Here is a 22,345-nt window from a genome sequence, read left to right as displayed (position 1 = left end):
TCATCTAATCCTCTCGATAACATTATCTGGTGAATAGTATTAGCTCATTTTACAGATGACAAAACTAAGACTTGAAGAGCTGACTTCACTGGGAGAAGGCCACCTCCTTAGTCAGTGGCAGTGCTGAAATTCAAACTGTTGTGGGTGACCCCTGGGTTCACGTCCTCTCCACAGGTCAAGCCACATCCCACTGAGCTTGCTGATTCTGGAATGAGGGGCAGAAGTGTGGGGCACTTGACCTTACCTTCAACCTGATCCTTACGAGACCGCCTGAGGCCAGGCTCAGCAGAGAGCTGCAAAGGGTGGCAGAAAGGCACCGGCCCCAGGGACCTCTCCCCCACCCCCGCCCTCACCCCAGACAGTGGGGCCCGCGAAAGGCAGGAGGTGCTGGCAGCCAAACAAGGGGTCTGCAGTCAGTCAGCTGCTTCCTCACTGCACAAAGCCTGACTTCCCCCTAGACAGGGACCTCCGCCACAAGGACCCCAAAGAATGCCTGGAATGTGTGGGACTAGACGGCCTCCCGCAGACAAGGAGAGGCTGGCTTTGTGCTTAGTTTGCCAGGACAAGACTGATCCCAAGTTAGAAAGGTCACTTCCTGACCTGTGACCCTGTCCTTACTTCCTGTCTCTGGGGGAGGCTGGGCTTCCCTCTTCAGGACCCCAAGTATCCCTTCCATGCCAGTGGGACCTCACCCCAAGTTTGCGGCAGCTTCGGAAAGAGAAGAGAAGAGTACCCCACTGACAGAAGCTCCCACAAAAGAGCCTCCAAAATGTTGAATTCTACCCTGTGTTTTACTTGGCCACCCTTCCCCTGGGTCCTTGAACTCTATCCTGAAGACTTGTCCGGGCTCCCCTCCTCAGTCAAAGGCGACAAGGGGGTCCCTGGTGTTCCTTTGCACAGTCAGCCCCAGGGCAGCCACGGATCCAGGCCTCACCTGACCTGCTCCTCCAGGGCTGGTGAGCGGCATCAGCATCAGCCCCCGCCCCCGCCCCGCCGCGCCTGCTGGCTGCCCCGAGTGTCCCCAGAGCAGATGTCCTCTCGGGGCTTGCATTCTAGTGAGGAGACGGACAATGAGCCCAAACCTCAGGAAATTATAGAAGGCGAGGCATGTTAAGGAGGGAGGGGAAGTTGGTGCTGGGTGCATGGGGAAGGGGATTGTAATCTTAAGTGTCGGGAGGTCAGGCAGGGAGGTGTTTGAGAGGAGACTTGAAAGGGATGAGCCTGGTGGGGTAGAGCTTTCCAGAAAAAGGATGGCAAGTAGGAAGCCCTGCTTGTGCAGGGCCCAGTGGGAGAGCAGAATCGGCAGTGGGAGGCCTCTAGGAGCTGAGGTCAGGCGGTCATGGGGACAGAGTGTGGGCTCGCTCTGGGTGAGATGGGCACCCCTGTAGGGGTTTTGAGCAGAGGAGCCTTGCGATCGGACTTTTGGGTTTTAGCAAGCACTCTGCTGCCGTGCAGACTAGACAAAGGGCGAGGGAGGAAGCCGCAGCCACACTGGGAGTCTCCAGGCCTGGCTACCCTGCGAGCATCTCTCCTGTCTGTGGCAGCCTTTCCCCAGGCCTGGGGCTGGCAGTTGCCAGGGCGACATCCACTCTACACTCAGTGGGACGGCCAAGGCCTTGTGCTGGGGGAAGGACAGGACAGAGAGACCTTGCTTTTCTCAGAGTCCCCTGCTGATGGGGAGATAGGACAAGGTGGCCTCTCTCAGCTCTGAGCCCCAGAGCTCAGGGCTGAGACCTCTTTGGGGACACACCGTGGCCTCTTTACACCTGGCTCAGTGCCTGCCTGCCTTAACACCTAAGAAGCCTTCTTGGCTGCTCTAAACCTAAACCCGCAGTTGGGCCTGCAGCCCAGCACCCACCTCCAGGGGCACAGGCACCCACCTCCAGGGGCACAGGAGCTGGGCCAGTGGTTGGGAATCAAGAAGGGCCTCAGGGGCCCAAAGGGCTGGTGGCCAGGAGTGGCATGGTTGGTAGGGTTCTTGGTAGACTTAGAGTCAGGGCCCAGCCCTGCTCAGCCCTGCCAGTCTGGGCCTTGCCAAGGGAAGCCGAATGAATGGAAGGAGGTAGAAAGGGGACCTGTGTTTACCCAACCTCAAAGCCAGAGAAACATTTTCATCCTCCTTGTGACTCATTCTTCCTTAGCCGAAAATTTTGTTTTTTCCTTCAAAATCACAGACTTCCACCTTCAGACAATAATGTGTTCTCAGGAAGTTACATGTATTGTTTCTCTGTGCAAGCTGCTGCTGGCGGTGTTTGTTTTTCTGTTACGGGCTCTATGGGCCATGCTGCCTTCAGGCCAGGCTGACTCCTAAATAGCGTGGCCAGATTTGCCAAATAAAAACACAGCACATCCACCTGAATTAGAATCTCAATGAACGACAAATAATTGTTTTAGTCTGAATATGTCCCATGCAATATTTGGGACATACTTAGACTAGAAAAATTATTCATTCAGCTGAAACTCAAATTTAACCTGTGTTTTACTTGGCCGCCCTTCTCGTAAGCCCACCAACTATGTCATTCCTGGCCACAGCCCCCTGGGTCCCTGAAGCCCCTCTTGAGTCTGCTGACCCTAGAGAGGGCCCGTTATCTTCCAGCCACTGGCCCAACTCTGCCTGTGTCTGAAGTCACAGGCCAGACGGGGGAACGAAGCTTTAAAGAGGCCAAGAAGCCAAACTCAACACACCCCCTAAACCCTGCCCCATGCCCCATTCCCCCTCACCACTCTTTCCCTCTACGTTCAGAAAAGGATGACAGGCTGTCCCCTGCCCCTTACACCTTTTCTCCCTGGGGCCAGGAGCCTCAATTTTGTCTTTAAGGACGAATCTGCCCAAGGCTTTCAGGCCTCCGCCTGAGGGAGACCAGCCAAAAAATGGCCTTTTCATGAGAAGGGCTGTCCCTGCCCTCCCGAATCACACCCCTACTCCCTGGTCTCGAAATCCTCCAGGGCTCTCGACACCCAGAGCCTGTTCTCACTCCAGCTCCTGCCTCACATGGCAGCTTTGGAAAGAGGGGTTTTCTCCTCGCTTTCTGGCTGAGACTCCTGATTCTGGAGTCCAGCTTCCGTTTTGAAGCATTACATCATGACCCGAAGGTATGTGCTTTTCCAGCTTTATGGACCCAAGAGCATGTGGAACATCAATCTTCCATTCCACCGCCTCTGAAATGTCACCTGCAGGTCACTGACCCTGAGCTCTTGGGCTCACTCATCTGGAAATACTCTCTGGATACCTGCCCTAAGTGTGGCCCAGCTTGGTCCCGGGTGGGTAAAGATGCAAAGAAGCTCCACTGTGGCTTTGGGGGCTCAAGATGGTGAGAGGGAGATGGGTACATGTCTCATCACCTTACAGTAATCCCAGGCTGGCCATGGAGGGTGTTTGGGGGCTGCCCAGGCTGAGAGAGCAAGGTAGGCTTCCCGGAGGAGGCAATGCCTGTGCTGAGTCCCCAAAGGTTAGGAAGATTCTGCTGGGGAAGGAGAGAAGAAATAGTGTTTCAGAAAGGGGGCAAGGTAGACAAAGGCCTGGAGGCTTGGACTCCAGTAGCTCTCTGAGATGGAGGGCTTGGGGGAGGTAGGACCAGGAGGGCGGCGGGGCATACCATGGACGGCCCAAAATGGCCGCTGAGGGCTTGGATTTCACCCTAAAGAGCCACAGGAAGGCTAGGAGGGGTTGCAGAATTCAAGGTGAGACTGGGCTCACCTGAGCTGAAACGGGAGCAGCGGGGCCAGTGGGGAAGGTCCAGGTTCCAGGAGCTAGGACCCTGTCCCCTGTCCCCCCGCTTTCCCACAGCCCAGGTCCTGCACGCGGCAGGGGCTCGACGTCTGCTACGTGACCTCAGGTCAGGACAAACAGGAATCACTGCCCCCTAACAAAGAAAAAGACAAAACTACGGCCTGACTCCGGAGAAAGCTATTCCTCAGCCCTTCGCACGTGACGCCCCTTCCTCAGGCTGCACCCCTTCTCTCAGGCCTGCCCCTTCCCCTGCCCCCTTGTGTTTCTCCACCTTTGGGTCCCCTTCTGTACTGCCTGAGCCCAGGGTCACCCAGGACTCCCAGACTCCTGGAGCCCGAGGCCCGCTCAGCAGCCCGGCCCGTTTCCATCTCTTCCTGCTGAACCCTCCCCAGATTGTCCGCCTTTGTGCCGTTTTCCTGTGCCTGAGCTATTCCAGCTTCATTGCCCTGGTCTCTCCAAGGGTCATTTGCCAAACTGGGACTGGCGCCATGGATTGGGGAAAAAAACAGAATGCCTGGAGCCTCTAGGACTGAGGAGAAGAAAGGGAAGCGCCCTCCCGCCCTGCTTCCTCTCCTCCACCCCTGCCCCCACCCGCCCCCAGACCCGGCGGGACCCTTGTTCTGGCTGCAGGGACAGGTGTGATCATGCCCTGGGCCCCGTTTCCCTAGAACTTCTCGAGGGTGTCTTTCTCTGGAGCCAGCAGGAGTGCCCCAGGTGTGCTGAACCCTGCTACGCCTGTGGGTCCCCAGGCAAAGCTGGAGGCGGACATCCATGAGAGCAGGTGTCTTTCATGAGCCTGAAATGGAAACTGCCCCCACCCCAAGTGCCACTCCCTGGAGACTGGGACAGAGAACACAGATAACTAAGTGACATCCACTCTTACTAGGACTGCAGACTTGTGAGCACTTCACAGACCCCGGAGGGCCTGCTCCACTCTCTCCTCGTCTGACTTCCAAGAAGTCCAGGCTCAGAGGGGTTAAGCCATCTGCCAAAGGCACAGAGCTGATGGAGCCAGGACCGGGACCGAGTCTGGACTTCTGATTTCATAGCCAGGGCTCATTCCTCCCCAAAGCCGGTTCCCTGAGGAGCAGTGCCTGCCCCCGGGGGAGGTCCAGGAAGCACAGCTCAGGCCTGGCTCTGCTGCCAGCTTCTTACGTGGTCCCCATCGGGCCCTTCCTTTCCAGGCTTGGTGACTTTCTTCCAGCTCAAAACACCGATATTTCCAGGTTGGGGCCACTGTCCTCTGCTAAGATTCTCTCCTCGACCCAACTCTAGCCAGGCTCTCCTGAATTATCGTCTCAACTGGGCCTTGGTTTTTGGGCTTCCGTGTTTATCTCTGCGTTGTCTAATTTTAGCAGGAATCTCGCTATATCATTTTAGCCAAAATCCCCAACCCTTGGTATCTGGTGGGTTCCTCATCCCCCAGGTGACAAGTGACCACCCCGGCCTGCTTCAGCAAGAATCTTGTTAGTTTGTTTTATCCAGAACCCCATAACCTCTGATGTGTCCTCTTAGTCATTTTCTATCCACTGACTCCTCCCCAGTTCTTGGCTGTACATCCCTACTTACTCTTGGATTTGGAGTCGAGCTCACTCTCTACCCCACTGCAGTGGTCTCTATACTTATTTTGATAGTCCCCCTGAATAAAGTCTGTCTTATTGTTCTTTAACAAATGTCATGAATGTTTTTTTTTTTTGAATACCTCGGTTCCCACCCAAAGCCCCTCTTGCTGCTCCCCCCATCTATGGTTGAGGCCACGGGGCTGCAAAGGCTGATTCAGGTCTTGGTGTAGCCCTATGACTTTGAAATTATCTCCCCATACCGTATCTCCTCCACCCCGTGCCTGTGATTTCCAAGTTTGTTATGAGGAGAGATGTTGCAAACCCGCCCCCAAATACCCCCCCCCAAAACCCCAAACACACACACACACAAAACAACCAAAAAACTAAACAAACAAACAAACAAAAAAAAACAAAGATCTTGTCCTCCCACCAGCCCGAATCCTTATTCTGGTTCCAACATTTAGTAGCTGTGACATCTAGGTCAGGCTACTAATGCTCTTTGAGCCTCAGTAGCCCCATCTGTAAATGGTCAGAAATATTATGAGGATTAAATGCAATAATGAAGAAAAGTACCTGGAACATAGAAGGTCTTCAGTAGATGCCCTGCTCCCTCCCCCCACCCCCTGTGCCTCTGCCATGCCTCAAGGGGCAGCCGGCTTGTCCTCTGGCACATCCTTGACTGCACGATCCCCAGGGCCAGAGCCCACTGGTGGTCACTAAATCATAGGGGATGTGGTGGGCAGAATAACATCCCCCCAAAACATCAGGTTCCAAACCCTGGAAGCTGTAGGTGTTACTGTAGTAGGTTGGATTGTACCTCTGTTGCAGAAAAATCAGACCGGCAAGAAACCAAGCACCACTTGGAGAGTTGGAGAACTCAGGTTTATTATGCTGGCGGTCCCAGAGTTGCTAGGGCTCTGAAGATCTGGGCCCCAAGCTCAGGGGTAGCCTTACTTTTATAGGGCTTATCAGTGCAGTTACAGTTGGCATGGGCTCATTGGTTAATTTGTCCTCAGGTAGTTATAGAGCGTGGGAGTTGCTATGGGCTACCAGCAGCTACAGAGCATGAGATTTTCAGACAGGAACTTAGGCAATACATCTGTTATCTAGACAGAACAAGCAAAGGGGAAGGTGAGTCTTCAGTTGATCTCGAGATCACCCTGCCCTTCGGCCTATGCTGCAAGCAAGTCTACAGAAGCAGAACAAAGAGCTGATTAAAAGGTTAGCCATTTGAGTGGAAAATTCCTCTTCATCCCCAAAAAGATGCCTAAGTCCTAGCTTCTGTGACAGTGATCTTATCTGGAAATAGGGTCTCTGCAGACGTAGGTTTTTTAGGATATTCAACATGAGACCATTATGCATTCGGGGCAGGCCCTGTCCAGTGGCTGGTGTCCTTATATGAGAAAGGAGAAGAGCTGACACATACGCAGAGAAGGCCATGTGAAAAGGAAGGCAGAGATTAGAGTGACACAGCCACAAACCAAGGAATGCTGGGAGTCACCAAAACGTACAAGAGGAAAGGAAGAGATTCTCTTTCAGTGCCTTCGGAGTGAACAGGCCTGCCAATACCTTGATTTCGGCCCAGTGAAACGGATGTGGGACTTCTGGCCTTCAGAACTGTGAGAGAATAAATTTCTGTTGTTTTAAACCACTAGGCATACGACAATTTGTTACAGCAATCATAAGAAACTACTACAGGGTAGCAAGCAGAGGCCCCGGCAGGTCCCTATCCTAGGGGCTCACCATATTTAGAGCTGTCTCACCAGGAACAGCATCCTGGCCAGCTTCTGCCCTATTCCCTCACTTCCCAAGCCCTGCATAGAAAGACGGTCCCGCCTGTAAGCCTCTCTCCCAGTGTTGGCTTCATAGTGTTAGGTGTGTGAGTGAACATGCAAACACCTCCCTCCAACCCCAGTTCCTGAAGCTTAATATGAAACTGAGTGATCAGGCCCCTCCCTCCTGATGCCAGCCAGGTGCATGGTGGGAGGGGCAGTTTGGGAGGCTGGACACTTGAGGAGGAGAAACCCTGCCTCAAAGTGCTCTGGGCCCGAGGTCAAGAGGAAGAGAGGCCCAGCACAACTGGGGTTCTGTCTGGCCCTCCCCAAGATCATCCTTCCCACAGAAAACTCCCCTCCTCAACCCTGGGATGCCCCACCCCCACCCTCAGTGCCTGGGGTCTCTCCAGGAGGTGTGCTTTGCAACTTATTCTTCCCAGGGAGAGCACAACCCCTCTCACTCCTTCAACTAAATCCTGAAACCCATATCATTCAGCAGGTTTTGAGTCACCATTTTGTGGACGGAAATCCCAAGATCCAGAGCTTCATAAAACAGGACTAGTTCAGGTTAGACCAGCAGTTCCAAAGGCGCCAAATCCACAACACCCTGTAGTTAACTCGGTAAGGAGCTAATGGGTTTCCCCTTCCTGTTCCGCTATTGGCTAAGTTGTTTTCTTCTGGTCTGCAAGGAACAAAAACAAATCATTTTCACATTAAAAAAACAAACAAACAAAAAAAACAATTAGCAAAGCCCAGATTCCTGAGAGCCTCCGGTCAAAGCCTGTGACTTCTTGCTTCTCAGGGGACACAGCACTTTGTTCCCTGGAGAGCTGAGGGCTTTACTGTACTGCACGTCAAGAGTTTGCAAACAGAGGAAAAGTGAGCATTGAGACCGATGTCAGAAATCAAAGCATATTATTCACTCGACGTGGTTTTGAATGCCCCGAAGAATGCAAAGCCAGGTCCTTCCTGTGCGTTTTGCCCTCCCAAATCCAGAAGAATGTCATGTTCACAGCAGGGAAAACAATTGCACTGATTAATTGTGCTTCTGTTTATGCCTCCATTCCCCAGACTTCTGAGTGCATTCCAGTGAGGCCATCTGCCAGACGGAAGTGCTGTCACACACAACTTCTTGGTATAAGCTGCAAGGCTTGGGAGTCTCAAGCAAGCCTGTTAGAATTCCATTTGCTAAATGGCCTTAATCAAAGAAGAAGCTCTTAGTTATTCCAGCAATGAGCTTCGGAAATAGTTGAATCTACAAAAATCACAATTTATGAGTTCAGCAATTTTTCTTTTTCTGCTAAAAATATTAGCCCATGAAAATCTTATGATGTAGGAGGAGATACAGTCAACTGCTAATGATCTGCAAGTGGTTTATTCATTGCTACCTTCTTCCTAATGTAGGGAGGAGGCAAGAGAACTAAAATGTTAAATCGAGCTATATTCAGAGACTGGAATAATGCTGATCAGCCCTGCAGCCGGACCACAAGGAAGCCTGCAGAGCAAAGGCAGATTTCTGCTGGGATTGCTAACAAACCATTTCCCCATACCCTGAAGGGAAAGCATTCTTTAAGTCGAGCCCTATACAAAATAAAATCATTCATCCCCTATGGCTAAAATCACGGGGAACCTGCGGATCAAAGGCTGGGGATTGCCTGCAGGTGTTTCACGCTACATATTCTTACCTTTCCACCCTACATGCTCTTATCCTTTCTCACTGTAGGGCCATATCCAAGGAAAATGGGTAAACAAAGTCTTTAAACTGTAACTCACAGAAATGAAGAACCAGTTTATAAATTGAATATATATGTTTATAAGTTGAATTCCTGGAACACTTGGAGTCCCTCTCAGCGTCTTTTCTCTGTCCCTCTCACTGTCATTGTCTCTGTCTCTCTCTGTCCCTCTGAGTCTCTCTCGGCCTCTTTCACTCTCTGCCTCTGAAAGGGGACTACGCTCTGTCTATGGAGCATTACCTCTTCTCTAACACACTTTCCTTTTGAGTCTAACTCTGGCAAGTGTTTGAATTTTTTCTTGTGCTCAGCCAAGAACTAACTCTCTCTCTCTCTCCCTCCCTCTCTCTGTCTCTGTCTCTCTGTCTCTCTGTCTGTCTCTGTCTCTGTTTCTGTCTGTCTCTGTCTCTGTCTCTCTGTCTCTCTGTTTGTCTCTGTCTCTGTTTCTGTCTGTCTGTCTCTGTCTCTCTCTCTCCCTCTCTCTGTCTATGTCTGTCTCTCTGTTTGTCTGTCTCTGTCTCTGTTTCTGTCTGTCTGTCTGTCTCTGTCTCTCTGTTTCTCTTCCTCTCTCTCTGTCTCTCTCTCCCCCACCTCTGCAGGGCTCGAGCTCCCCACCACTCAGGGAAATTTGCCCTGTCCTATGTCATTCCTACTACTGCAAAGGGCCCTAGGCTTAGCGAGCAGGGTTTAGCTGGCTTTGGAGAGGGAAGGGAGTGTTTGAGACGTCATTCCCAGGCCCCAATAGGCCAGGGCATCAGCAGGAAGATATAAATGCTGTGTGGCTGGGAAAATATGTGGTTATAAACAGAGAACACGGACGGCCTGGGCTGACGTCCTTGACCAGCCCCCCTCAGCTGGCACCTGACCTTTGTGCAACTGCACTCAAGGCAGTCAGTTCTGGGCAAGGCTGGCCTCCTGGTCACCTCACAAAACAGTCTGTTTCTTTATCTGACTGATTCTGCATTGAGAAGCTCAAGGAACCAGGCAGGACCCTTCAGGCCAATCCTGGCCCTGGATGGGTGCAGCCGACTCCCCCGAGCTGGACTAGGAAAAAGCTCATGCACTGGGTTCGCATCTCAGCTTTGGGGTTTACTAATGCTGGCACTGTAGGGAAGTCATGGGGCCTCTTGGAACCTCGATCCCCTCATCTCTGTGATGGGATGCTACCATTGATCCTGTTTGGCTTTTTGCCAGGATTAAATGAGAACGTGGAGGGGGTGGTGGTTGTTATTACTGGCATAAAAAGAGCCATTTCCCTGCTCATTAATGTGGAAAATGTAAGTGTCTGGATGCCTAAGGACAAAGGCCCCGCCGGCTCTTTCGCACCCCCTCATCAGCCCCATGTTATTGGAAGCGTGTTTTGGTTTGTCAGGGACTTCCGGAACAGTGGGTTCTGGGGGTTGGTTCAGCAGCCATCCACACTACCAAAAGATGCCTATGCTGAGCTGGAGGACACATTCCAAGGGTAAGGGTCCTGGGGGAATGTCTACGTGGCCCAGTTCTGCAGCCCGGAGACGCCACGCAGGAAGCACAGGGACCCTACAGTGTCAACCCCGCAGCTGGAGCTCTAGTCCAAAGCCGTTTGGGCTTATTTTCAGCCATCGGTGGACTCAAAGTCAGAAAAGGCCAACAAATGCCAGCTCCCTCTTTGTTCGGCTCTGTGCTCCAAGTTGTTGTCCAGACTCAACACACAGGTCCTGGCTGCCAGGAGCCCTGGTCCCCAGACACACGGCTCTCTCCTTGCAGGTCCTCAAAGGTAGCGAGCCCCACTTTCGGCATCCTTAGAGGCCCCACCACAGCACCAGGCGAAGAGCAGGGCACTGGCGAGGAAGCCAAGTCATTCCTCCTCTCTGTTCTGTTCTCCAGGCTCGGGGCCTCGCCTTGGGCCTCAGAGCCCTGACATTGTTTATCCTCAGGCCTGGCGCCTGCGGGCCTGGGCCCTTCCACACGGGCCCTGGTCCCCGACTGCTCTGTAGCCTCTGTGCCAGTGCCTCCCTCAGGGCCACCCGCCCAGGGAGGACAGGAGCAGTTGAGGAATTTATTTAAGGTGTGACTGACTATTAGGCCCCCGGACCTGTGCTCAAGGAGGGGCTGCTCATGAAAAGATAGAGATGCCCGTGAAGTTCCTAACAGGTGACTTGAGCGGGGCCCAGATCCATCCCACCCCATCTTCCTTTCAGCCGGGCTTCTCTCCCTCCATCTTTGCTCATGTTCTTCCTTCTACCTGGATTCTGCTGGTTCTTCCTCTTCTTTTGTACTCAGAGAACCAGCTGGAACCTCACCTCCTCCGAGAAGCCCTCCTTGCCCAGATTCTCCTGTTACTGGAGTCACATTGTCCATGTTTTGCCTTCTTGCATCCCCACTGGTCTGAGACTCGGGCCTGATTTTAAAGGCTCTGACACTTTCTGGCCATATGACCTTCTCTTGGAAGTGGGGACGGTATTCCCTACCTCACAGTGTTGTGAAGTGCCTGACAGATAGTGGGTGCCCGTAATCACCGTTGCTTCTGATATTCTGCGGGCGGGGAGGCCTTAAATGGTGCTCTCAGTGTGAGTCTGCGGCACACGCCACGATCTGGGGATTTTTTATTCCACAACAGAAATGGAAACTGATGCATGACACAGAGCACACACTGTTTCTTGGGCCTCCCCCGCCATTTGGGAAGCAGAACTCATCACGCAGGGGACAATGCAGGCCCAAGTTTCTGTTTCTGTTCTGTGTAGAAGCAGCTGCTTTCTAAAAACCAAAAAACACCAGTCATTTCCTTTTGTTTAGCGTAAAAGGACAAGGGGTCAGAATTCCCACTAATAGAACTTTTCCTACTGGGATGTCCAGGGTGACTCCCAGGAATTCCCTGCACCAGATTGCCTGGGGTCTCCAGTCTCTGGACAGCTGCTCTTGTTCCAGATGCGACCACTCCAGAGGAAAGCCAGGGCTGGACTCACATGTCACTCAAGTGTTCCTAAAGGCCCCAACCCTGCAGCAATGCCGATGCCAGAGGGCTTTATGTTCAGAGTCCACATTTGGCCAGGTCATGGCCGGTCTGACTCTGGGGGCCTATTTGGATTTGTGTCCTGCACACAGTAGGTGTTCATAATTACATGAATTAGGCCAACTCTGTGTAATAATGGGGCTCACGGGACTGCAGAGGAGGGCAGAGTCACGGAGCCTATATTGGTGAAAGAGGGTAATATGAGGTGACTGAGGGCTGAGCTGAGGGCTAGAAGGTGGCAGGGGTTTGACGGGCTGGGCAAGAGGGAGAAGAGAACGTGGCAGGCACAGAGGAGTCAGGTGGAGGCCCTGGGAACGAACAGGGACTGTGCAGGGGCCGCAGAGAGGCCAGCGGGCTCAGAGCAGAGGGTGTATGTTAGAGAGGCTAGAAGACAAGGCGGGGCCACGTCACAGGGGTGCTAAGGGGTGGGCAGTGGGTAAGACTGGCTTGAAGCTGCGTCTGGAAGGTAGACTGTTCTAGGGGCCCAGGTGAGGCTGCAGGGAAGTTGGGAGGATCCTGAGAATTTGAACTTGAATTTGGGCCCCGGCAGTTGCAGGGAGTGTGTGTGGACGGTGTACGTGTGGATTTGCTGACAGACTCCAAGTGGGTCGAGCTCAGCTGAGAGGCTGCTCAGGGCTAGCCCAGAACAAGGACATCAGAGAGGAAATATATCTGGTGCAGGAGAGGACATGAATCTGGGGTTAGAGACTTGAAATAAGCACACGTGTATCTTATCTGTATCTACACCTAAGTACGTGCACATTTGGCCGTAACGCTGTAATGGAGTGTCTACTGCTGACTCAGGCAGGGTAAGAGGCCCTGTTGTCACTCACAGTGCGGAGCACACACTCACGACTGTGGGCTGAGCCCCATGATAAGCACTGGAGAAAGAACATAAAGCGGGATTTGGTTGGCAGGTGGGGATGGGCCTTCCAGAGACTGCGGAACGCAGGTCAGTAACACGCACTGGCCATATCAGAAACACTTGCAGGACAGTTCTAGGCCCTGCCCCAGTGTAGCCTCTTCCTTCAAACCCCTCCAGTGTGACTCTTCACCTCCCTTTACAGTGGGTGCTTTGTGGCCAGGGGTGACCATGGACTTGCAAAAGCCATGGTAACAGGTTCAGTTTCTCATGTGGACTCACCAGGCTGGGAACCTCTGAATGGACCCCTCAGAATGCACAATTTCCCTCTGGAAGACTTGCTGACTCCTGGCATGGGGCACAGGAAGAAGGCTCAGGTGCAGAGCTCCCACAGCCCTGGCAGTGCTGCAGGGCGAGGTTGGGGAGGCGGCCCACTGAGAATGGCTTCTCTTGCCCAGGACCAGGCTGCTCCAAGGCTCCCTTGGCGGTAGGATGAGTACGATCTCTGCAGGATGGGCCTTGGTCTCAGTGGTTCCTAGGGCTGAGCCCTGGGCTCCCGGCTCCTCTCCCCTGGGCCCTGTGGACCTGGACTTTCCATCCAAGAGTGTTTCTCTCCAGACTGTCCTCTGAGCAATCATTCACCATGGTAACCATCCAGATGTGCACTCCCAGCAGAAGGCAGCAATGACATCATTCCTGGGCCTCAGACAACTGGGGCGATTCCTCTCCCAGAGGCTCTGGCAGGTGGACCAACCCATCACCTGAGTCCGGAGGAAAGGGACGTTCCCAAGGGACACGTTCAGGCTGTGAGTCTCTGGGAGTTGAACCAGAATAGAAGCCCAACCAAGAGCCCCTTCAAAGCTCTGGGGGAATGAAAGGAAGAGAGGGAACTACCGTTAGAGAAGACCAGCCGTGAGCTGGGCACCTCAACCGCTCATGGCCAATCCACCCGTCCATTTCGTAGAGGAGGAAACTGAGGCCCAGAAAGATAGAGTGACTTGCTCAAGGCCACACAGCTAGTGGGTGTGTGGTTGTGTGACTCTGGAGCCATACTCCGTTCCAACCAGCAGGGATACTTTAAATCAGGGGTCCCTAACCACCACCCCGCCTCGCTACAGACCAAGCCGCACAGCAGGAGGTGAGTGGGGGGCGAGCCAGCAAAGCTTCATCTCTCTGCAGTGTTTGCAGCCGCTCCCAGCGCTAGCATCACCACCTCAGCTCCACCCCAGATCATCAGGCATTAGGTTCTCATAGGAGCACTGGTCCCTGGTGCCAAAAAGGTTGGGAACAGCTATAACCAATGACAATAACAGCACTGCCCAAGTTCCCAGAACTGAAATGGCCTCAGTACCACATGGTTTTCTGTTTCTGAAATTTCTCTTGACTTCAGCCAAGTGGAAAGTCCAGCCCTTGCTCCCTCCCAGGCTTCATAGGCGAATCCAGGTTTGGCGGCCAACCCAGCCTTGGGCTTCCTGCCAGGCTCAGGTCAGCTCCCCTTGGGGACACTCCTAATTCACTTGTCTGGGGTTTCTCTTGAGTCAGGAAACTCCACAGGACACAGCTGAGGCTGAACAGACACCACACACATGTTGTATCTGGAGGGAACAAAATGGGGGTTTCCCTGGACTCCGTGAGCCAGGGTCTTCTGCTGGCTGGCTCTCTCTGCCCAGCACCCTCCCCCCGCCTCCAGGAAGTCTCTCAAGGTCAGGGGACCTGGACTCTAGGCCATCAGTGGGCGGTGAGCTTCCCGGGACTGTCCAGCGACAGGGCTTCCCCAGGACAGCTGATGAGATCATCTGCCATTTCAGGCTGAGCTGAGAGAGAGCCTCAGGCACAACAAAGCAGGCCCAGGATATATCCTGCATGACTCATCGGTGGGCCACGCACCAGGGGCTTCCGGCCCTCAGGAGAAGCCAGACACAGAGGGTCATTGTTTGCCCGGAAGCCCCCGCTGGCACTGCAGGCTCAATGGGGCCATTTGTGTTTTCTCCTGGGTTCTAGTAACTGTAGTCCTTCTGGGGGATTGGGGTCCACCAGGCTGCCTGGGTCCCTGCGACGAGAGGAAAATTGATATCTAGTCACCCGCACCCTGCCCCCCCGCCCCCCCAACAAGCGCCCTAAGAATGCCCCTGATATGGGACCAGGGCCAAGCCTGGGACACGGCAGATCTTCTCACTCTTTGCCCTGGCAAAAAAAAAAAAAAAAAAAAATCCAGTAAAAAAGTTGTGGATCCACAGGCAAGATAGCTATACATCTGTTCCTATCATCTCTAGTCTAGGAGCACTAGACCCTTATCTAAGATAGAAGCGTCCTGAGCTCTCCGCCACATGTGGTGACAGAGACCTGAGGAGCTGGAGCAGAAGTCACAGGGCTTGGTGGCCGGAGCTGAGTGGAGCTGGGCAATAAGGACGGGAGGGCTGAGCGTCTGCCGTGGTTTGGACCAAGCTGGGGGTCCTTGGATACCTCAAGGGGAAAAGAACAAAAAATTATTGTTTGAGAGGAATCAAAAGACTTAAGGAGAAATCACAAAAAGGGAGGCATGAATGACTAATAAGTTTATGAAAAGGTTGTCAACCTCACTAGTTATTAGAGAGACGCAAATTTAAACAAGGAGACACTATTTTACACCCATGAGGCTGGCAGAAATTACCAGGATAGATAATATCGAGTGCCAGCAAGGATGTGGGGAAAGGGAACCCTCAGAAGCTGCTGATTGGGGTGAACACCGGAGGGAGAGTGACAAGCAACGTGGCAGGTTTTACTGACGAGCATTTTGCAAGTTCAGTGTGCATAGACTGGCGCACAGGAACTCCGCTCCTGCCGAGCTTTCCCCGAGGGTACCGGGCCAGCCTCAGGATACCACTGTGAAGGACCCACCCCCAGGTAAGTGTCCCACACAGATGCCAGCCCGGGTCAGGCATGTCCTCCTGGCAACGCCCTTCCCCAGCACATAGGCCTTTATCAGCGAAACCTAGAAACCCAGGCCTTCATCCCTAGCCCAGCCCTGGCCTCCCAGCCCGGAGCCCACACTGTCCAGCTGCTGACTGTGGCCCTACGGGGGCTTGGAATCAAGTCTCTGACCCTGAAGAAGGCAAGATACCCCACTCCCTTTCCAAGCTTCAGCCTGACATCCTAACCCTTCCACCTTACAGCTGGCACTAGTTTTATCTTGTTGTGGAATAAATTACTACCAACTTAGCAACTTGAAACAACACACCTTTATCATCTGATAGTTTCTATGGGTCAGGAATGTAGGCACGGCTTAGTTGGGTCTTTTGCTCAGGGTCACATGAGACTGTAATCAGGTGTGAGCTGGGCAGTATGCTCATCTAGAGGTTAATGTGGGGAAGATCTGCCTCCAAGCTCATGTACTTCCTTGCAGCTGTATGACTGAGGCTCAGCTCTTTTGCCGTTAGCTGGAAGCCACCCCCAGACCTTAGAAGCCACCTGTGGTTCTTTGCCAGGTGGGCTTTCTCAACAGAGCCGATTCTCTATCAAGCTGTCAAAAAGGCTCTCAACCAGGAAAGACTTTCACTTGATTAAACCAGGCCCACATGGAATTATTTCTATTTTGATTAACTCGAAATCAACTGATTTCGGATCTTAATGACACCTGCAAAATCTCTTCACCTTTGCCATCATCTGTCGGCTAGGAACCAGTCACAGGTCCCACCTACTCCCAAGGGGAAGGAATTATACTAAACACAGGGTGGGAGTCATGGGGCCGCCCTAGTGTCTGTCACTACACTGCCTGACTGGCCTCCGGAAGGACAGGTTCCCTGTCTGCTGAGGAGATGACACCTCAGGTGGCACAGAACAGCCCTGGGAGACTCTGCCTTCCGAGTGCAGGGCTGGTGGGGGTGGTCAGGGCTGACAGGGCCGCTGCTGGAGTGCTTGTCAGGAGGCTGAGAGAGAGGTGTGGGGAGGCCTGGCCTCTCAAGCAGCACAAGTAAGTGAGGCAGGGGAAGGGGGCGGCGGCGGGCTCTGGGGGTACCCTGGGATGGCCGTTGCATTTCTCCATTTCCAGCTGAGAGGCCCCGGGGATCGGCCTTTCTCTCTTTCCATGTCAGACTTTTACATTGTAGCCTCTTTCTCTGCCCCTGCCATACTCGCCGCCTACCCCGTCTCCACTCGGCTTTCACAGGCACCTAAGAGGTCAGCTCATGAGCAGCTGGGAGGGTGCTGTATGTCCCCACAGGCACAGTGGGAGGATTGTCACTTGGCAGACGTGACCTCAGCCCACCGGACTCGGCTCATCCTGCTCCAGGGAGGGACACTGTCAAACAGGAACAAGCACCAACTATGTTGGGGTCAGACCCGTCAGGGACCCTTGGAAGGGTCAGCACCTCTGGCCCCTGTGCTGCTGCCCTGGCAGCCCCCACTCCAGGCCTCCGTGACCCACTGAGAGACAAGGCACCGGGAGCGGGGGGCCTGGGTAGGCGTGAGCCCTTGAATGTGCGTCTGCTGCTCAGCTGCCTGAGCACCTCCCCGTTGAGTACTTCTGTCTGCCAGGCCCCGGCTCTTGGATCCCTCTGTGCGTGTCAAGCTGCGGGTTGGTGTTGGGGGCTGCTGGGGTACTTGCTTGCTCTGACCAGGCTGAGGAGGAGTCCCAGCCGTGAGTCCCTCACCAGACCCTGGACCCTGGGCTCGTCTCAATGTTCCCTCATATTCTAGCCTACCTGCCACTCTTAGCCGAATTTGAGAGCTCCCAGAGCCACCTCCTCCACCCGGACCCAAGACCCGCAGCCATCACCAGCCTCTGCTCATGCCCTAAACAAGCAAAGATTCTAGAAAAGTCATATAGCATCAAAGGCGGGGCCCTGACATTATGGATAACCCCTCTGAGCTGTCCTGAGCCAAGCTCTGTCCCACCCCAGGCCTTGGCCTTCATATGCAAACCGCAGAAATTAGCTTTCGCTAACTTACTTAGAAAAAAAATTAATGGGAGGATATTGGGTAGCTCACGAGATTATCGGGAGGGCTGGAGAACCAGGCTGGGAACAGGCAGGAACCAAGGAGGTGAGCACAGCTGGACAGTGTCCCCCATGGGACAGCGTGCTAAAACCTGCTACCCCTGGATGGACACAGCTGGCTTCTCCAGTCCTTCCAGCCTTCCTCTGAAGCCTGGCATCACTCACTCCAGATTCAAAGGCCCAGGTAGAAGGATCTGATTGGTCAACTTTGGCCAAGGAGCAAGGAGGGGACAGCAGCCCCATATCATCTTCCATGGTGGGAGGAGGTGGGCTCACCTCTAACAGGAGGGGTGGACCACACTCTAGCTGAGGTCTGCCTGCCTTGTCTCTCATGGCATCTGGGGCCCAGCACTGCAAGTGCACGTCAGGCTGTGCCGGAGAGGTCAAGGTCTCTGACCTGCCTGAGGGTGGCTGGGAGGCAGGTCGCTCTTTGGACCCAAGCTGCACACTGTTCCATATATGGTGACGGCGAGTAACTGTGTCGAGTTCCAGGACGGGACCCCTGCCAAGCTGCCCATGTCCCCGTTTCAGGCCAAAGGTCCTGTGTTTTTTATCTGCATTCCATTACTTGGGGTTTTCGACTCTTTCCGTATTTGGTACCTGCTCACAGAGTTAGGGTTAACTAGTGTTTTGCTCCTTGAGCAAAAGGCCACAGTCACACACATCAAATGGGGGGTTTCTTCTGTGATTTTAAGAGATTTCCTATTCAATTTCTTGGTGGCATCGAATAATGATACAGAGCTGTAGCCCCAGAGCATCCCTGGCCAAGGGTGGGCTGCATCCTGACAGCGGCCAGCATCCGGAGGGTTATGCTGGGAGGCAAGAGAGAGACATGTGTCTCCCACTGCTTGGGGGCTGGGCTAGGGAAGGACTGGGGTGCTGTCCCCACCACGGTTCTGCTTCTGGCCTCCCACCCTGCTGACTCAGCCAGCCCGCTCCAGCGATCCGAGCCCTGAATCTGAATATGGAATTGGGTCCCTGAGGACTCCCTCCACCCCGGTACCTCCCCCTACCCCAACACCGTCAGGCTCTGGGGGTGTGAAAGGGAGAAACAGAACTGAGAGGTTGCAACTGTAAGAGGCTGTCCCCTCAGAGCCAGCCCGGACCCCTGACACAGCAGCTCAGACACTGGAAGCAGCAGAGGCCCTCCAGGGCTGCTAGGCCTGGCCAGCTAGCTGCCCACCTTAGGATGAGGAATTTGACCCCCAAGAGGGGGGATCTGACTGCACATTCCTGAAACCTGAGTCATGCTGGCTTCAGGAATGTGTTTTTGCTAACAAGGGGTGGGGAGCTGAGGGCCTGGGGGACTGCGCACACCATATGTCTGCTCACTCTGTATCCGGCTGGCTTGAGGCTCTCTCAAGGGCCAGCGGGGTGAGGCCATGACCGCTGGAGCTGCCAAGATGCTGTTCTGCAGGGGCCCCCTGAACATCAGAGGAGATCACTCCTCACCCCTTGTCCCCTCGCCATCCCCCGTCAAGGGATCTCTGTAGAGAAGTGAATTGTTCTTTTCTGTCTCCAACATGGGCCACCCGGCTGTGGAACGAGTCCATACACACTTCGGTGACACTGGCTGCTATCACTGAGGGCATGTTGAGAGTCGGCCACTGCCCTAAGCCATTTACACAGGGTGACCGTGTGCTCCAGTTTGGCTGGGACAGTTCAAGATTACTGGACAATTACTAATAGCACCTTCTTTTACTCTCAAAAGTGTCCTGGTCTGGAAGATAACTATACATTCACCCCAAATTTACAGATATTGTTTTATTTAATCCCCACAATGCCCTACAAGGGGGGCACTGCTAAGAGCCCCATTTTATGATGTAGAAATTAAGGCTTAAAGAAGATAAGTCACTTGCCCAAGGCCACACAGTTAGAAGTGGTAGATTCGGAAACTTAGGAACTCAGCTCTGGACTTCAAAGACTCTTCGCTTAGCCACAACATCAAACTTCCTCTCCAAAAATTCTTTGATGCTTTAAAGGGCTGAGAATCTAGTGTCTCCAAATAGTAGAGAAACAATTAAAGTCCTTGAGTTATCTTGGCTCTCTTCCCAGGCCACGAGTTGGCCATCTTTTCTTTGCTGGTCCCTCTCTGAGGGATTGCATGCACAGGCCTGGTTTGCTCACGGCCAGTTGCAGCATCACCATCATCAGGTGAATAAGCATCATTGAGCCTCCTGGGGGCCAGGCGTTGTACAAGGTATGACCATCTGATCCGCACACCGGCGCTGCAAGTTGGGTGTTATGGCCCTTTTTCTAAAGAAAGGAAGCTCCCCGAGGTTGAACAGCTGGGAGGAGGCAGAGCCAGGCTAGAACTTGGGGTCCTAGCTCTGAGTCGAGCGAACTCCCCACGGTGTGTCATCCTGGTGCAAATACTATGAAAACTCAGCAGTGGGTCACCATTGGGGCTACAAGGGCATGGGGTTCTAGTGAGCCCATGGCAGAGACAGAAATGGCTAAACCAGGTATCTGGACCCACAGACCTTCGAGGCCTCCAGGCAATCTGGCTACCAAGGAGCCAAGACCTGCTCAAGGGGTCTGAGGCCCATCCACAGATGGTCTTCTCGCTGATACATCCCATTTAAGAGGTTTTCAGACAGCGTTTTCATTTCTCTCGCAGGAAAGATCAGACATCTTTCAGAATGGAGCATGGCCGCCTCGGAGGTGGAGAACAAGCCCCTTCTGGAGCTGGAACCTCCCTGCTCCAGCTTCTCCACTCGGAGATCTTCACACTGTGAGAGCCTTCCCTGCCCCAAGGCGCCGGCCTGCGGGGCGACGAAATGAAAGCAAGTGCATTCCAGGTAGTCCAGGGAAAATGGGATTTGGGAAAAGGATGTTTGTTTAAAATTTACCAAAAATAGAGAACCAAGACGAGGAAGAGGCAACCTCTTGACCCATTTAAAAAGCCATTTTCCAGGAAGGACTTTCTAAGTGACGAACAAAGTGGCAAAAGGAAAAGCCAATGGCTTTGTCGATGTAAAAATATAAAGCTTCGGTAGATTAAAAACAAAAATAAAAATAACACGCTAGTCAAACATGTATGCCGCGAACGTCACCATGGCAATGTCTAGAGAGCTCGTAAAATGATTTCTCAATAAATCCATCGAAACCTTGTTAGAAAAACAGGTGAAGGAAGCAGATAATTGACCCCAAAGTTTTTAAATGGCTTAGTAATTATGAACATTTTTCTTTCACTGATGATCATATGATTTTGAAATACCATTATTTGCCTATTGGCTAACAGGATTTGATTCACTGGTGTTACCGTAAGCTGGTGCAGACCTGTGACACTGGCCCTCTCAGACGTGGGCCGGTGGTGGCATAGAAGCCAGTCAACCCTTCCAGAAACACTTTGGCAGAATTTATCAAGGATAGTTAACCGAAAAACTTTGAAAATAATTAGAAATTCAAACAAAAAATTATGGACAAAGACAATCGATAAAGGGAATGTCCATTAGCAGGGGGGAAAGAGAGCTCAGATGCTCCAAAGTAGGCGAATAATTGAATATGCTACACAGAGTCCCCACTCGGCCCCTCACTCCACTCTCTTCTGCGTTACACCATACTCACCTCACAGGGCCCCTGAGTGCTGGTGATCACCATGTCACCGAGCCGTGGAGAGCCTGGGGAAGGAATGGCAGCCTCAAGGCCAGGGCAGGGCAGGTTGGTCATGCTGGGGGCTTGGAGCCAGCCAGCCAGGCTCTGATAGCTGACAGCTGCTCTCACAGTGCAAGAGGCAGAATCAAAATCCACCCCAGACACTGAAGAGAACATCTCCGTCTGTGCCCATGGCCCTGTGATGCCACCAGTCCCCTCCTCCATGGAGATGCCAAGAGAAGAGAAACCTTCTGTCATGTCATGTTCCTGGGTCAAGAAACAGCCCTCCTGTGGCACTCACTCTCCTCACACCCCTCCTGCTGTATAGAAACCAGGACCAAGTCTTGTCTGAAGCCGCCCACTACCAGGCCACACAAAGCCTCAGCTGTGAGTGTGGCCACCAGCCCCTACAGAACCACAGCCATTCAGAATCTGGGACTCCTGAGAATCAGACACTGCCCAAGGTTTTAATGCCGGGCATTTGTTGTCAGACCTCTCTACTGGCTGCCCACATGGCCTGTGGCCCTGTGGCCCTTTGGAGCCCCCCTGAGATCTTGCCTGAGATCTCCAAGCAGGAACACAGCCACAGGTGGCTGCCCAGGGAAGGCTGTGAAATCTGACAGCAGCTAGAGGGTACGGGGGGCACGGTTCAACATCTCCCCCTACCCCCCTCACAAATTGTCAAAGGACAGCCCGGCCCTGGCACCGAAGCCACACTCCCTCCGGAGGCTCGAGGGAAGAAGCTTCCTTGCTTCTTCCAGCTTCTGTGGCTCCTGGCCATCCTTGGCTGTGGCCATTTCACTCCAGCCTCAGCCTCTGCCTACATGTGGCCTCCTCCTCTTCTCTGTCTTTTCTGTGTCTCCTGTAAGGACACTTATCATTGGGTTTAGGGCCACCTGGATAATCCAGAATGAGCTCATCTCAAGATCCTTAATTTAATCACATCTATAAAGACCCCCTTTTCCAAATAAGGTCACATTCACAGGTCCTGCTGGTTAGGAGGTACAGCTATCTTTTGGGGGGCCATGATTCGACCCCTGAGAAGTCATTTCATTACACATCCTGAGTCTTCACACTGACCCGTAAGGCCTATGGGATCTGGCCCCCATCTAGCTTCCACACTC

At 53.2% G+C, this 22,345-nt stretch overlaps 1 long non-coding RNA gene across 1 annotated transcript; it reads right to left on the bottom strand.

The window, feature by feature from the left end:
* Positions 1–6,431: 6,431 nt before the first annotated feature.
* Positions 6,432–18,724, bottom strand: LOC111737550. The gene is made up of 4 exons (XR_002779468.1): positions 17,901–18,724; positions 12,934–13,514; positions 7,579–7,749; positions 6,432–6,909 (listed from the first exon to the last, which is right to left on the bottom strand). It is a non-coding gene; the product is annotated as an uncharacterized LOC111737550 (long non-coding RNA).
* Between the last annotated feature and the right edge of the window lie 3,621 nt (positions 18,725–22,345).

This window comes from Pteropus vampyrus, unplaced genomic scaffold (assembly GCF_000151845.1).
Source record: "Pteropus vampyrus isolate Shadow unplaced genomic scaffold, Pvam_2.0 Scaffold28, whole genome shotgun sequence".
In the NCBI taxonomy this organism is placed as follows: domain Eukaryota; kingdom Metazoa; phylum Chordata; class Mammalia; order Chiroptera; family Pteropodidae; genus Pteropus; species Pteropus vampyrus.
Note: the sequence above shows the minus strand (reverse complement) of the source record. Positions and strands in the feature narration are given on the sequence as shown.